The sequence below is a fragment of the Neoarius graeffei genome, chromosome 1, assembly GCF_027579695.1.
Source record: "Neoarius graeffei isolate fNeoGra1 chromosome 1, fNeoGra1.pri, whole genome shotgun sequence".
NCBI classification, from domain to species: Eukaryota; Metazoa; Chordata; class Actinopteri; order Siluriformes; family Ariidae; genus Neoarius; species Neoarius graeffei.
Window position 1 is genome coordinate 24,626,930 of NC_083569.1, and position 14,624 is coordinate 24,641,553.

At 40.8% G+C, this 14,624-nt stretch overlaps 2 non-coding genes across 2 annotated transcripts; one reads left to right on the forward strand and one right to left on the reverse strand.

The window, feature by feature from the left end:
• Positions 1-2,780: 2,780 nt before the first annotated feature.
• Positions 2,781-2,853, forward strand: trnaf-gaa (transfer RNA phenylalanine (anticodon GAA)). Its single transcript has one exon. It is a non-coding gene; the product is annotated as a tRNA-Phe (tRNA).
• An 8,412-nt stretch (positions 2,854-11,265) lies between these two features.
• Positions 11,266-11,337, reverse strand: trnap-cgg (transfer RNA proline (anticodon CGG)). Its single transcript has one exon. It is a non-coding gene; the product is annotated as a tRNA-Pro (tRNA).
• Between the last annotated feature and the right edge of the window lie 3,287 nt (positions 11,338-14,624).

A 14,624-nucleotide genomic window follows, 5' to 3' on the forward strand; every position in this document is an offset into this window, starting at 1 on the left:
CATTGTGACTAGGCAAGTCCCATGTTAAGGTTAGCATGACTATTATATGTTATTTTTTGATGGGTACATTAATGTTCCTTTTGCACAAGAGTGTCGATGAATATACGCAGTTTGCTTGAAGTAAGTATACATGTTTGGATAATGTGGTATATATGTACAACTGCACATTTTTTGTGAGGGGTTTAAGCTAGCTAAAGTGATGTAGCACATGCACCAGGCATCGCGTTAGCGAACATTCTCTGTCGGAAAAATCAATTGGGAAAAAAAATAGCTATGATCTAGTCTTGATGAATGACGTTGTTGGCTTTACATGGCAAAATGTCATGGCAGCTGAGTGTCAAGCTATGGAGTAGAGAGCCAGGTCTGGACCAGGGGGTTGAGTTCCTGCTTGCCGAGGGGCAGCTACTGAAAGCCTGGCAAGCTCTGAGAGCCGGGTGGCATGATGCTGCTGGAGGAATACACACACACACTAGGCCGCCACACCAGCCACACCAAGTCCTTCTCAATCTAACCTTAGCTGGAGCTAACACTGGAGTCACACACACCCTCAGCTGCTGCCATAATAAAAAACGTCTGAAATGCAAAATGAGCTTATTTAACTTAAGTTACACAGTGTGTAGCTATCTATGCATATAAACAATAACGTCGCTATCATGTTTATGCCTTTACTCGTGAGTAACGCTAGAAATCAAAACAAATAGACGGTCAAACTCAGGCGATTAAAGGCAGGCAAAAATTCTCCTGTCTCTACACATCCATGGTGAACATACTGTAAATTATGGCACAGTGTGGATGTATTCTCTTCTTTTTTTCTTCATAGTTAATCATGTTGGTGAAGGTGAGATTTGGAGAAACGCAGAAGTATGTCAAAGTGGCTGAGACTGAAGATGGCTATAATGACTTCAACACATTTCTTCAGAAAGGTTGGCATCATTTTTCATGCAGCCCAGAATGTTTGTGTTAATTGACTACTTGCTATAATACCTGTTGAATGTATGTGATATTTACATGTCTTATATTGCGGAGTTGTGTTTATGATAGCTAATGGTAATGCCCTGTGAAGAAATCAAAAAGTACTTTTAGAAGTTGACCTAAAATGTTGAAAAACAAGCTTAGCAAATTTCTGGTAATGCTCTTATTGCAATTTTTCATTGCTTTAAATCTAATATTTTTATCAGTCATTCAAAAGCTAGATCTTCTACTTGAGACTGAGCTGCACTTGACAGATGAATCAGGGACAGAAGTCGATGCAGATGTGTTTGAGGAGCTTTTGGAAGCAGGGAACCTTACTGTTAGGGTGACAACTGAAAAGTCAACAGGTGAGGCTCAGCCTTGTTAGGGAGGGAGTGGATCATCAATAATGAATATTGTGGAGAACTACTTATTTTTTCATTTTGTGTATACATTTTTTTAACCGTTTACGGTTGTGCTTCAACATGATCTATCGTATACTTCGTTGAGTCAACCATGTCAGACAACTCATCTGTGTCAGTGTCAGGAGACTCCTTGCCAGTATCCTCTGATTCATCAGATGCAACAGTGATTGTTCAGACAAACGGAGGGAAGAGAACCCATGCTGAACGAGAATCGGCAAAAGAGGTATGCAGCTTTTGTAACAAATGATATTATTTATCAAATATCAGACACAAAGATATTGCGCAGTTAAGCTGTGGTTTTGTTTTTGGACGTAATGATGATGATGGATAATTGCTAACTTTCTGATTCTTTATCTTTCAGATGGTGAGAGATGCTCTCCAGGCTAAACCGGGTGGACAGATTATTTTGGATGAATATGATAAAATGAAAAGGAGCACAAGGAGACAGTTGGTAAACCTTCTTGTGGCCGACATGGTTGAAATTCATGCGTAAAACTTAAATGTCCATATTTGTACTTTACTTAATATAGAAATTATTTTAAAAAGAGCACACTCATTTTACGACATTGCATATTAGTAAAGCAATTTATTTCTTCATTTTTCCTATGATAGAAATATATATTAAATGGCTAAAACATGATACAAAAACGAACAATTTGAGAGAGACTAAAACCCACTGAAGCTAACAATAGTAAAAATTTGTATCTTTTAAACTGAAGGAAATGTAGTAGTAATGTCATGTTTATGTTTCAGGAGGAGCCCACCTGTCTCTGGGCGAAGTAAATATGCTTTGGGCATCATCACTCTATTTCCCAGCCTCAGAGAGCCATACTCAGACAATGGATATGTAAGTTTGTAAATGAAAAGCTTGTACATCAATTTTTGTAGTCGTAATATGTTCTGAACTTACGCTACAATTTATTGTTTTTAATATTACAGGAACACTTCTATGACCCACAGAGTGGATCCGGCTATCAAAACCTCTCTCTCTCTCTGTGTGTGTGTCCACTTATAAGGGAGATCATTACCCACTTGACACTGTGGATAACAGTGAAATAATCAAGACTGCATGATTGGGGGGTAACAGTGAAATGAGCGAGCACAGAGAACACATTTACCTCATTATTTAGCTTATTATTTGCTCATTCTTTCATGTGAACTTTTGTTCATTTAATTAAAAACACGCTTGGAATAAAACAAATTGCCAACAACATAAAAGAGTTTCATTAATCAATTACCACATTACATATGTCATACTTCCAGATGATACTATATATTATTTTTATCACTTTATATTTCATTAGATTTTGGTTAAAAAGGAACATCATGAGACCTTACTGATTGGATTTAGCAACTACTAATGTTTATATCAGGGACATGACTACATGGTTGGTAACTGCTCTTGCCGAAATAGCTCAGTAGGGAGAGCGTTAGACTGAAGATCTAAAGGTCCCTGGTTCAATCCTGGGTTTCGGCATTGAGGACTGTGGTGTGTGTTTATTTAAGCCTTTGATCAAGGGTCTGTTTGATTTTGATTTTTTTTTTACCAGGTCGCTGTCAGTATATGCCAGTAATTCGGTGGGGAAAACAACTTGCCCTCTGTTCCATGGTGTAATGGCTAGCACTGTGGACTTTGACTCTAGTGATGTGAGCTCAAATATCTGTAGAGCCTTTGTTTGCAACTTGTACGGTAATATAGACTGCAAAAAATGATCTCTTGTTGAGAGAAAATATATTTAATATGGGTGACTTTATCTATTATTTCTTATTAGAAGTTTAGTAGAACTCAAATAAGATTATTTAGCTTACTTTGAGACGTTTTTACTAATTTCAAGCCTTAAATTTTCTTATTCTTTTGGCAGATAATTTTGCTCATTTTAAGCATTCAATTCTAGAAAGAAGCAAAATTATCTGCCAATAGAATAAGAAAATTTAAGGCTTGAAATTAGTAAAAACGTCTCAAAGTAAGCTAAATAATCTTCTATTTGAGTTCTAGTAAACTTCTAATAAGAAATAATAGATATATTCACCCATATTAAAGATATTTTCTCTCAACAAGAGATCATTTTTTGCAGTGTACACAGATTGTCTCAACTACAGGGCCCTTTTGGTCAAGCACGCTGTCATGTCCCAAACCCTTTGTTTCCGTTAAAGTGCTCGTCTTATGAAAATTACATTACCCCTGGAAATTATACCTTATAAAACTAGACATGTTAAATAGTTTACTGCCTCAATTGTATCTTAATACAAGACCGGGAACATGTTCTGTTTAGTTGGTAAAGTTTGGCTCTTTGAATCCGCCATTACACGAACGCGTTCCTGGTAAGTTACTGTTCATTCAAAGAAGTGATGTCATATGCGAAATGCTTGAAAGTTCGTGGCATTTCCGGCTTCATCTGCTTTACAAAGTGTAGCACATTTTAAACTTTTTTTAAAATTCTGCAACAAAACTAAAACCAAAGCATGCCTCCTAAGGGGTGTGTCCTTCAAGGCTGTTCAGGTGTAGCCGATTAAAAAAGAAGAATTTTGATCCATTGTAGCCCAAAGTCGGCAGGGCACTTGCAGAATGAATGGGTTTGATTTGTACCAACAAAGAAAGGTAACTTCAAGCTGACAGGACGGTTTGGTGTCTGCTCCATACATTTTGTAAAAGATAAATTTGTGAGGTACAGTAGAGTCACATTGAAGGATCTGAGCGATATCTGGTATGCGGAGCAGTTCCTATGATCTGGAAACAAAAGTCAGAAGTGCCATCCCAAAGAGCTCACCGCACAGTAAGTGTTAAGCTTGCGTTTAGCCTGTTGCTTGAATTTATAAGTTGTCCATTGGCTCGCCAGACCCATTTTACTGGGGCACGTGCCCCAATATATACCGTATCTGCTGTGATCCAGTAAAATTTCCTGATCACATTTCAGAAACAGTAATGTATTTGGCACTGCAGAATCAGTTACTGCAATTAATTTTTTTATTAGAACCCCGATGCTGTAGTTGCAGGAGAGGGTGTAAAGGCTGTTTGTGTTTGATGCAGCATTTGAAGAAGGAGGAGCTGCTTTTTGTACAACAGTAGACACAGATGCTCCAGCTGTTTTGGCTATAGCACACTCGGGTGAAATACCCAAAGGAGAAGAGAGAGGTTGTTGAGAGAGTTTATTGTGTTTCCAGGCAGTATTTGATGGAAGATGGATATGATGTGTTAATAGTAGCTGAAGATACAGTATTAATTGAACAGCGTACATTTTGCTCATGTTGTGAGAGAATCTCATTCAGAGTCTATAAATACAGAAAAACCCCGATGAGTTAGTTGAGAGAGATAACAGGATGGTGTGTCCATTCATTTTATATAGAAATCATGCTTTTAGATACAATATAACGTCGCAGCTGTTTCAGTGGACAAAAAGGCAACGACAAGATTCAAAAATACACAGGGAAGTTTCTCACAAAGTGATAAATTATAAATTAACCTTGCAATGGCCTTTTCCTTCACACCAATTCCATGATTATTGTAGGGACTTTACCTTAAAATTTCAAACAGGTTCAATTCACCTTAAAATCAGCTCTCTGTAAAGGGACACCGCAAGAAGGTCATAGGGTTTGGAATTTTGGGAAAACAATATTTTATGGTTGCAGAGATACGATGATTTTAGTAAAAAATAAATAACAGTAATTGCCCCCCCTCCCCTTCACATTGTAGCACAAAACAGAAAGGGTCTACAGGGTCAAGTCAAGTTTATTTGTATAGCGCTTTTAACAATAAACATTGTCGCAAAGCAGCTTTACAGAATTAGAACAACTTAAAACATGAGCTAATTTTATCCCTAATCTATCCCTAATCTATCCCCAATGAGCAAGCCTGTGGCGACGGTGGCAAGGAAAAACTCCCTCAGACGACATGAGGAAGAAACCTCGAGAGGAACCAGACTCAAAAGGGAACCCATCCTCATTTGGGCAACAACAGACAGCCTGACTATAATATTAACAGTTTTAACATGAGGACAGTTTCGTTGATGTTATAACTCTTCATTGATGGAAAATTGAGTGCAAAACTGTTCATGATAACTGCAGTCCTAAAGTTAGCAAGACAACTGTAGTCCTCAGCCATAAAAGCATTACTGTAAGAGTCAAGCGCATCCTCCAGGTATAACCCTCAAATATCCTCATGGGGCCGTCCTTCACAGGAGCGATGCGATAAAACTCCGACCAGACACAGGGCACCATGATGGATCAAGCAGGTTCGAGGGGCAGAAGAGGCCAGCATCTCAATCCCAGGACCAACATGTAACTCAGAGGGATAGATTGGGGGGAAGACAGAGAGAAAGAAAACACATGTTGTTAGGTATGCCCTAAAAATGTCAAGTATTAAATCTGTGTGGTAGGCTCGCAGAGACGAGAGTCTTGACATCAGGCATAACACACAACAATGGCATGTTAATATGGTAAAAAATATATCATGACCTGCTCTGGCTGGATGCTTGATTGGGTGATGGGAGCACACTCCTCAGCAATGATGAGATGCAGATGGGACCCTTAGGGCTGGCCAAGACAATTCAGTTACATTTCACCGGGTCTGGGACATGCGACAGAAGTCTGACAGCCGATTCCCTGCAGGCTACGATAGCCAGTCGAGGTCTCCACCCTCTCCACCAAAAGATTTCCTGTTGACTCCATGTAACTCAGAGGGACAGATTTGGGGTGGGGGAGGGGGGAGGGAAAGAAAACACAGGTTGTTAGGTATGCCCAATGTCACCTGAATAAGTAGGAGCAGTATACATATTGCACCGAGTACAAGCAGGGACTCCGGCAACTAACTAAGACAGCATAACTAAAAGGAGAGAGCCAGAAGGTAACACAGGCATGAGGGAGCCCCGGGACATAAAGCAGCCAGCCACTACACCGTCAACAAACTCGAGTGAGCAAGCGAGTGGGGACTGACAGCATCCATACATCCCAGTTTACCAAAACACTCTATGTCTGAGGACCCTCTAGATCTACACCTTTACCTCATAAACACCATTAACAAAAGGCTTGACTAAACAGATATGTTTTCAGCCTAGACTTAAATGCTGAGACTGTGTCTGATTCCCGAACATTACTTGGAAGGCTGTTCCATAACTGTGGGGCTTTGTAAGAAAAGGCTCTGCCCCCTGATGTAGCCTTCACTATACGAGGTACCAGCAGATAGCCTGCACCTTTTGATCTAAGTAGGCGTGGCGGGTCATAGAGGAGCAGAAGTTCACTCAGGTACTGTGGTGCGAGACCATTTAGTGCTTTAAAGGCCAATAGTAGTATTTTATAATCAATACAAAATTTGATTGGGAGCCAATGCAGTGTGGATAAGACAGGCGTGATGTGGTCATATTTTCTAGTTCTAGTAAGGACTCTTGCTGCTGCATTTTGAACTAACTGGAGCTTATTTATGCACTTATTGGAACATCCAGACAGTAAGGCATTACAATAATCCAACCTGGAGGTAACGAAAGCATGGATTAGTTTTTCTGCATCATGCAATGACATTAAATTTCTTATCTTTGCAATATTTCTGAGATGAAAGAAAGCTATCCGGGTGATGTTATCAATGTGAGTTTCGAATGAAAGACTGGGGTCAATAATCACTCCGAGGTCTTTTACTGCTGCACGCGAAGAAACAGAAAGGCCATCCAGAGTCACTGTGTAATCAGAAAACTTACTTCTAGCTGTATGTGGTCCTAGCACAAGTACTTCAGTCTTGTCAGAGTTAAGCAGAAGGAAATTAATAAGCATCCAGTGTCTAATGTCCTTAACACATTCCTCAATTCTATTAAGCTGGTGTCTCTCATCAGGTTTTGCAGAGACATACAACTGTGTGTCATCAGCATAACAGTGGAAACTAATACAATGTTTACGAATAATATCACCCAGATGTAACATATATAGAGAAAAAAGCAGTGGACCCCAGACAGAACCTTGTGGAACACCAAACTTTACCTCGGTACGTCTAGAAATATCACCATTTTTATCAACATACTGATAACAATCAGTTAGATAAGACCTGAGCCAGGAGAGGGCCAGTCCCTTAACTCCCACAACATTTTCTAGTCTATCCAGAAGAATGGAATGATCAATGGTATCAAATGCAGCACTAAGGTCAAGCAACACAAGTAGCGAGACACAGCCCTGATCAGACACCAACAGTAGGTCATTTACTACTTTAACCAGTGCTGTCTCTGTGCTATGATGAGGTCTAAATCCTGACTGATACATTTCATGGATGTTATTCCTATGTAAATATGAGCATAACTGCTGTGCCACAGCTTTTTCAAGGATCTTGGAGATAAAGGGGAGGTTTGATATTGGCCGATAATTGGACAGCTGACAGGGATCAAGGTCAGGTTTTTTAATCAGGGGTTTGATAACTGCTAGTTTAAAGGATTTGGGTACATAGCCAATCATATGAGAAGAATTTATTATTTTTAGAAGCAGTTCAATTACTCCAGGCATTATCTGTTTGAATAGATGTGTAGGCAAGGGATCTAGTACGCAAGTTGAGGCTTTTGATGTAGAGATTAATGAAAGTAATTCAGTTTCTTTTAGGGGAGTAAAACATTCTAACTGATGATCCGATACAGTTATATAGTTAACTACAAGGTCACTTTCATTGTCTGACCTTAAATTAGTAGTTTGAATTTTTTGTCGGATATTCTCAATTTTGTCATTAAAAAAATTCATGAAGTCGTTGCTACTACATACTGCAGGTGTGCATGTGTCGATAGTGGACTTATTCCTGGTTAATTTTGCTACAGTATTAAATAGGAATCTAGGATTATTTTTGTTATCTTCTATTAGGGAGGAGAGATATGTTGATCTCGCAGCACTAAGAGCTTTTCTATACTTCAGGAAGCTCTCCTTCCAAGCTATTTTGAACACTACCAATTTTGTTTGACACCATTTACGTTCCAATTTTCGAGTGGTCTGTTTTAATGTGCGAGTGTCATCATTATACCAGGGTGCTAATTTTTTGTCTCTGACCATTTTCCTTTTTAGAGGAGCTACATTATCTAAAGTATGGCGGAATGTTGACTCTAAGCATTCAGTTGCCTGATCAAGTTCTGCAGGGGCTGACAGTGACCCAATCAAAGTTGACAGCTCTGGGAGCTCATTTATAAAGCTCTGTGCAGTAGTTGACATGAAAGTACGTTTACTTCAGTAGTGTGGTGAGGTGCATATATTATTACTCAGACATAGTTTGAATGAGATGAGATAATGATCTGAGATAACTTCAGACTGTGGAAGTATGACTATATTGTCTACGTTTAATCTGAATGTTAGTATTAGATCAAGGGTGTGACCACCATTATGGGTCGGTCCTATGACATTCTGCTTAATCCCGACTGAATCTAAGATGGACACAAACACTGTTTTTAAAGGGTCTTCTGGGTTATCGAAGTGAATATTAAAATCTCCGACAACTAAAACTTTGTCTAAGGAAATAAACAGATCTGAGATAAAATCTGCAAATTCAGAAAGAAACTCAGAATATGGCCCCAGGGGCCTGTAAATAATAAGCAATGGAATTAACTGGGTAGACTTATTTTTCGAGGCTACATACATTATGTGAGTATGAAGAACTTCAAATGTATTAAATTTATAACCAGGTTTTTGTGTTACACCTAGATAATCGTTATAAATAACCGCAATGCCTCCTCCTCTGCCAGTTAGACGAGGCTGGTGTATATAACTGTATCCAGGAGGACTCGCTTCATTTAATGCTATATATTCATTTGGCTTAATCCATGTTTCAGTTAAACAAAGTACATTAAACTCCTGATCAGTAATGAGTTCATTAACGATTAGTGCTTTAGATGTAAGAGATCTACTATTTAATAGCCCCACCTTTAGATCAAAGGTGCTGGCAGCAGCTGTACAGTCAGTATGATCTAATTTTATATTGATTAGGTTACTGGAACAAACTCTCTGAAAATTTCTACCTTTTTGTTGAGCTCGGGGAACAGACACAGTCTCGATGTAGTGGACCCTGAGTGACGACTCTGTGCAGCTAGCAGACAGTTGGTTTAGCCTGTTCGTCTGCTCCCTGGCCTTGGCTCTGGATTGTCAGAAATTAACTAGGCCTGTTCTGAGACTATGACCTATGCTGCAGGAAATGAGAGCAGCACCTTCCCGAGTGGGATGGATACCGTCCCACCCTAACAGGCCAGCAGTGCCCTCAAAATTAGCCCAATTATCTGTAAAGCCCACACTGTTTTCAGAGCACCACCTGGACAGCCAGCAGTTCAGTGACCATAACCTCCTGTAAGCTACATCGCCATGCCGCATTGGGATGGGGCCAGAGCATACTACAGCATCGGACATCGCCTTCGCTAATTTAAACACCTCTACAAAGTTAGTCTTAGTAACCTCAGACTGACAAAGGCGTATATCATTAGCTCCTGCATGGATAACTATCTTTGAAAACCTGTACTTGCCTAGGACCCTAAGATTACCTGCTATGTCCGGCACCCTGGCTCCCGGTATACACCTGACTAAAGCTGCTGGTGCCCCTAAAGGCTGAGCTAATTTCACGTGCCGTATGATAGAGTCCCCTATAACCAGAGCTCTTTCAGGTTTCTCAGTGGGTGCATCACTAAGGAGAGCAAACCTGTTCGGCACGTGACGCGGAGAGGAGTGGTGCTCCCGTGGGCGAGCCTCAGCGGTAACTTTGGCTCTACGCTTATGCCGCCGAGTCATCACCCATTCGCCCCGCTGTAAGGGCTCTAATGCCGGAGTTGGGGGATTACTAACTCCACCTAGGGCATCCAGACTTTCCCCAACAGAAACTACACTGTTCTCACACTCACTAACCTGCTCTAAAGCCTGGACACGCGCTTCTAGCACTGTAATCTTCTCCATCAGAGAGCTAACTAATCTGCACTTATCACAAATAAAGCTAATAAAGCTATCGCTAGTGACAGAGGAAGAATGACTAAACATTCTGCACTCAGCACACTGAACAAGCTGAAGGTGTGCCATGATGAAAAGATTCACGTACCTTAAACGAAGATCTGTTGATATTAAAGAAGATCCGATGTGGATGGCCTCTGCTTCCTAAGGGTCCTAATTGGTTCTGTTAGAACCAGAAAAGGTTGGTAGTTTTATGAGCAACTTAGTTTTGGAGGTGAATCCAAACAAATTCCTGCCTGTTGTGCGACACCTGCTCCTGCAGCTCCAGCACTGTAAAGTGAGAGTAAGTGTCTATTTACTGCCATTATTGAGCCTTCTGCTGAGCAAGTGAGCTTACAAAGATGACAATTACAAAGAGACACTGCTGTATCATAACTGTGAAAGTTGAACACCAAATCAGGAAAAAAATAGCAAACTATGATTTGTACCATGTATTAACTTCCTGGGTTCCAGAAAACAGCTGGCGCAGTTGTTGCTCTTCTTCTTCACGAGTGACTTGGCTTGCGTATTCGTCCGCCTCTTTCTCCGTGGCTATAGGTTCTAAATCATTCTCAAACAACAAACCAAAGACTAAGGACGGATTTGAAGAGCTTTCGTGTCTTTTTCAAAAGACTCGGTATCAAGAACGCACACCACTGCAGAGAATAGTATAGAGTCCGTGTGAAAACAAAAGAAGGAACCTTCTGCACTGGCGCAAATGACGTCACGCGTGCAGCGCCGCTGACCTGTAAATCTCTGCGATCTAATAATGGCGGACAAGCTTTTAGTGATTTTTCGACGTGAAAACCTTCTTTTATTTGATTTATCCACCAACTTTACAGTGTATTTGAGCACATCACACACAGAAAACCAGGGATTTTTTTTATATAACTTTCATTAAACTCATGCTTTTAGAATGATGCAGCCAAGTGAAATCCATGTCCCCAGCAGTTCAGATCAACCATTTAAGGTAAAACCTGGGCTCATCCGGGATTTGAACCCGGGACCTCTCACACCCGAAGCGAGAATCATACCCCTAGACCAACGAGCCAAACAACCCACAAAAAGTTGTGTCTATGCTGCTGAAATTGCATTACATCCTTCAAAGGTTACTCTTCAAAAAAGATTTTTGCGTCTGAATTCTGTTCCAAAAATCACTAAAAGCTTGTCCGCCATTATTAGATCGCAGTGATTTACAGGTCGGCGGCACTGCACGCGTGATGTCATTTGCGCCAGTGCCTTCTTTTGTTTCCACATGGACTCTATACTATTCTCTGCAGTGGTGTGCGTTCTTGATACCGATTATTTTGAAAAAGACACGAAAGCTCTTCAGATTCGTCCTCAATCTGTGGTTGGTTGTCTGAGAATGATTTAGAACCTATAGCCACCGAGAAAGAGGCAGACGAATACACAAGCCAAGTCACTCATGAAGAAGAAGAGCAACAACTGCGCCAGCTGTTTTCTGGAACCTGGGAAGTTAATACATGGTACAAATCATAGAGGTTTTTTGTTTGTTTGTTTTTTGTTTTAAACTGATTTGGTGTTCAACTTTCACAGTTATGATAAAGCATTGTCTCTTTGTAATTGTCATCTTTGTAAGCTCACCTGCTCAACAGAAGGCTCAATAATGGCAGTAAATAGACACTTACTCTCACTTTACAGTGCTGGAGCTGCAGGAGCAGGTGGCGCACAACAGGCAGGAATTTGTTCGGATTCATCTCCAAAACTAAGTTGCTCATAAAACTACCAACCTTTTCTGGTTCTAACAGAACCAATTAGGACCATGTAGACCCTTTCTGTTTTGTGCTACAATGTTAAGTAGAGAGGTGTGTGTGTGTGTTGGGGGAGTTAGCGCGCAATTACCGTTATTTCTTTTTTACTAAAATCATCGTATCTCTGCAACCATAATCTTTTTTTCAAAATTCCAAAACCTATGACCTTCTTGCGGTGTCCCTTTACAGAGAGCTGATTTTAAGGTGAATTGAGCCTGTTTGAAATTTTAAGGTAAAGTCCCTGTGGCCCTCCTGCAGCCTGCTGGTGGGGAAGCGGGTGACGGTGCCCTTGCACGCACTCAAAAAGCTGGTAAAATCTTCGCTGCAGGAGGCACTGCATGCCCACAATCAGAGGAGGTGGCCGGGGTCACAAGCAGGGGGGTCCTGGCCACCACAGTACTTGGCTCTCATAGATGCCTACCAAAGAGATGTGAAAAACTACAAGGATGGAGCAGTGGGCAAAGGGTGAGGATCTCTGCTGGGTCCTGAAGTGGCAGCTATGCGCATTCTGGGGGTCAGGGGGGAGCCAGCTTGAGAGTGGCTCACGGTCCTGTATGACAGAGACTTTTATTGTTTTATTGTTTTTTTGTATTTATTTGCATTGGCTTTGCATTCTATGCTTGTTTATTTATTCATTTGTTTTTTTAATTTATGAGTTAACAAAATCTATTAATATTCTGCATAAAACTGGTTTGTATATATGGGGGGGGGTGTCCATGCAAAAAGCTCGATATTTCTAACATTTGACCACCAAAAATATTATCTATCTATCTATCTATCTATCTATCTATCTATCTATCTATCTATCTATCTATCTATCTATCTATCTATCTATCTATCTATCTATCTAACAGAAACACTTATTGGTCAGACATTTCTCTGCCTGTGTGCAATGGCTAACAAAGCTGTAAAGGTGTAAGAGATTGGCCCAGGCCACCTTACCCTATAGAGGATGTGCAGTCACGTGACCCGCACGTGTGTACTCCGCCCACTCCGTCACATTGGACGGCATCAGGATAGTTTACCTTGCGCGAGCGTAATGGATCCAGGCAGTAATCCCCAAGAAAATTCAGAAAATACCCCATCTACATCGCGCGATTACTTGTCTAAGTTTGTTCAGCATCTTGAAGGTGACGTGAGGCAGCGTTACATGGAAAAGTGTTCCAGGTTGGGGATTGCAGATCCGTACAACTTGCTGCAATCTTTGTTCAGGGAAATTCGGAGCTGCAGTGCCGGCGATTTGCCCGATCTGGCCTACCACAACATTTACAATTTTCTCGTTAATCGTGAATTGTGTTACACTGGCAAAGCCCTCAAAGCTTACAAGAGCCTGGAAGCTTATAAATATTTTGTTGCAGGATGGGTATCTCAACTATACCTCTGGAAGGTCCCGAAGAAGAATGTCTACTTGATAACCTCACGGGTAAGTGGCATTAAGACGTTTATCATAAAGAGACTATGCAGGATGTTTTATCTTAAGAATGTTCGTAATCTAAACTCAGTTCCAGATAATGACAGGGTTGTAAATATGTATGTTTTTGTCTGAAAAACAGAAAATCAGAAAGCCGCGCACGCCTGCGCGGAAGCTGCGCAAATGTGCGCAGCTTTCTAACCAACTGCCTTCTTCTCATACTAATACTTTCTATGTTTCATGGACTGTAACAGCATTTGCTCATTTAGTAATTTTAATACATAATTTACTATGATGAAATTATTCAGACACTCCAACGCCCCCCCTAAAAAAAATCGGATCTGCGAGATTCAGCCGTGAAAAAGGCGGCGTCCGCCGTTTGCATCCCTGTATAAACTCATAGGTTAACCGACTTTAACCGGCTAATGCGGCTCGGTGGTCGGTCAAGATTTTTTTTAGTTTTCGCCATCCCTACTATGGATTGGCCTTTCAAAGGCATATATGAGCCAAAAAGATAAAACATTGTCATAGACTAGGCCAGGGTAGTAGGGCTAGGCATAGCCATTTTAAACGTTAGAGACTGTCTAGTTTCTAAGTATGTAGTTATCATTCAATCCGAAAATCAACTTAACAGATGTACTAGGAGTATTGAATTAGAAGATTACACCTACCTGATATGAAGTGTTCACTACAAATTCGGCTGGTAGAACTGGGGTACCAGTTTTCTCTTCGCACAGCGGACACCCATTTTGCGCGTCTCTCCTCATCTGCGGGGAATCTATAAAATGACAGGCCCTCCTTTTGGCCCTGTCTATTGGTACAACCAAATGCTGAACAAGATATAACCATTCTCGAAAGATCTACTCCCACACACTTGATAATTAGAATGGGTTCGTCTAAGTTCTATGCACGGCCATGCCGTCCAAAATGGCGGATAAACAAATATCACGTGACCTCGTGACATCACGTGCATGCTCTCTATACCAGCTTTCTGCACCTCCAATACAGTGTCACTAACCTGACCCAATGTTAAGTGTAATTCAGGGTTCTCTTCATTGTCGCGTAAATCTTTTGTCTCTTATTAAAGATTTCTGGAGAGAGGAATGCTAGTTAGTCCAATGTATTTTTGCAGGCTTTGTTCTAGTAGAGCTGTAC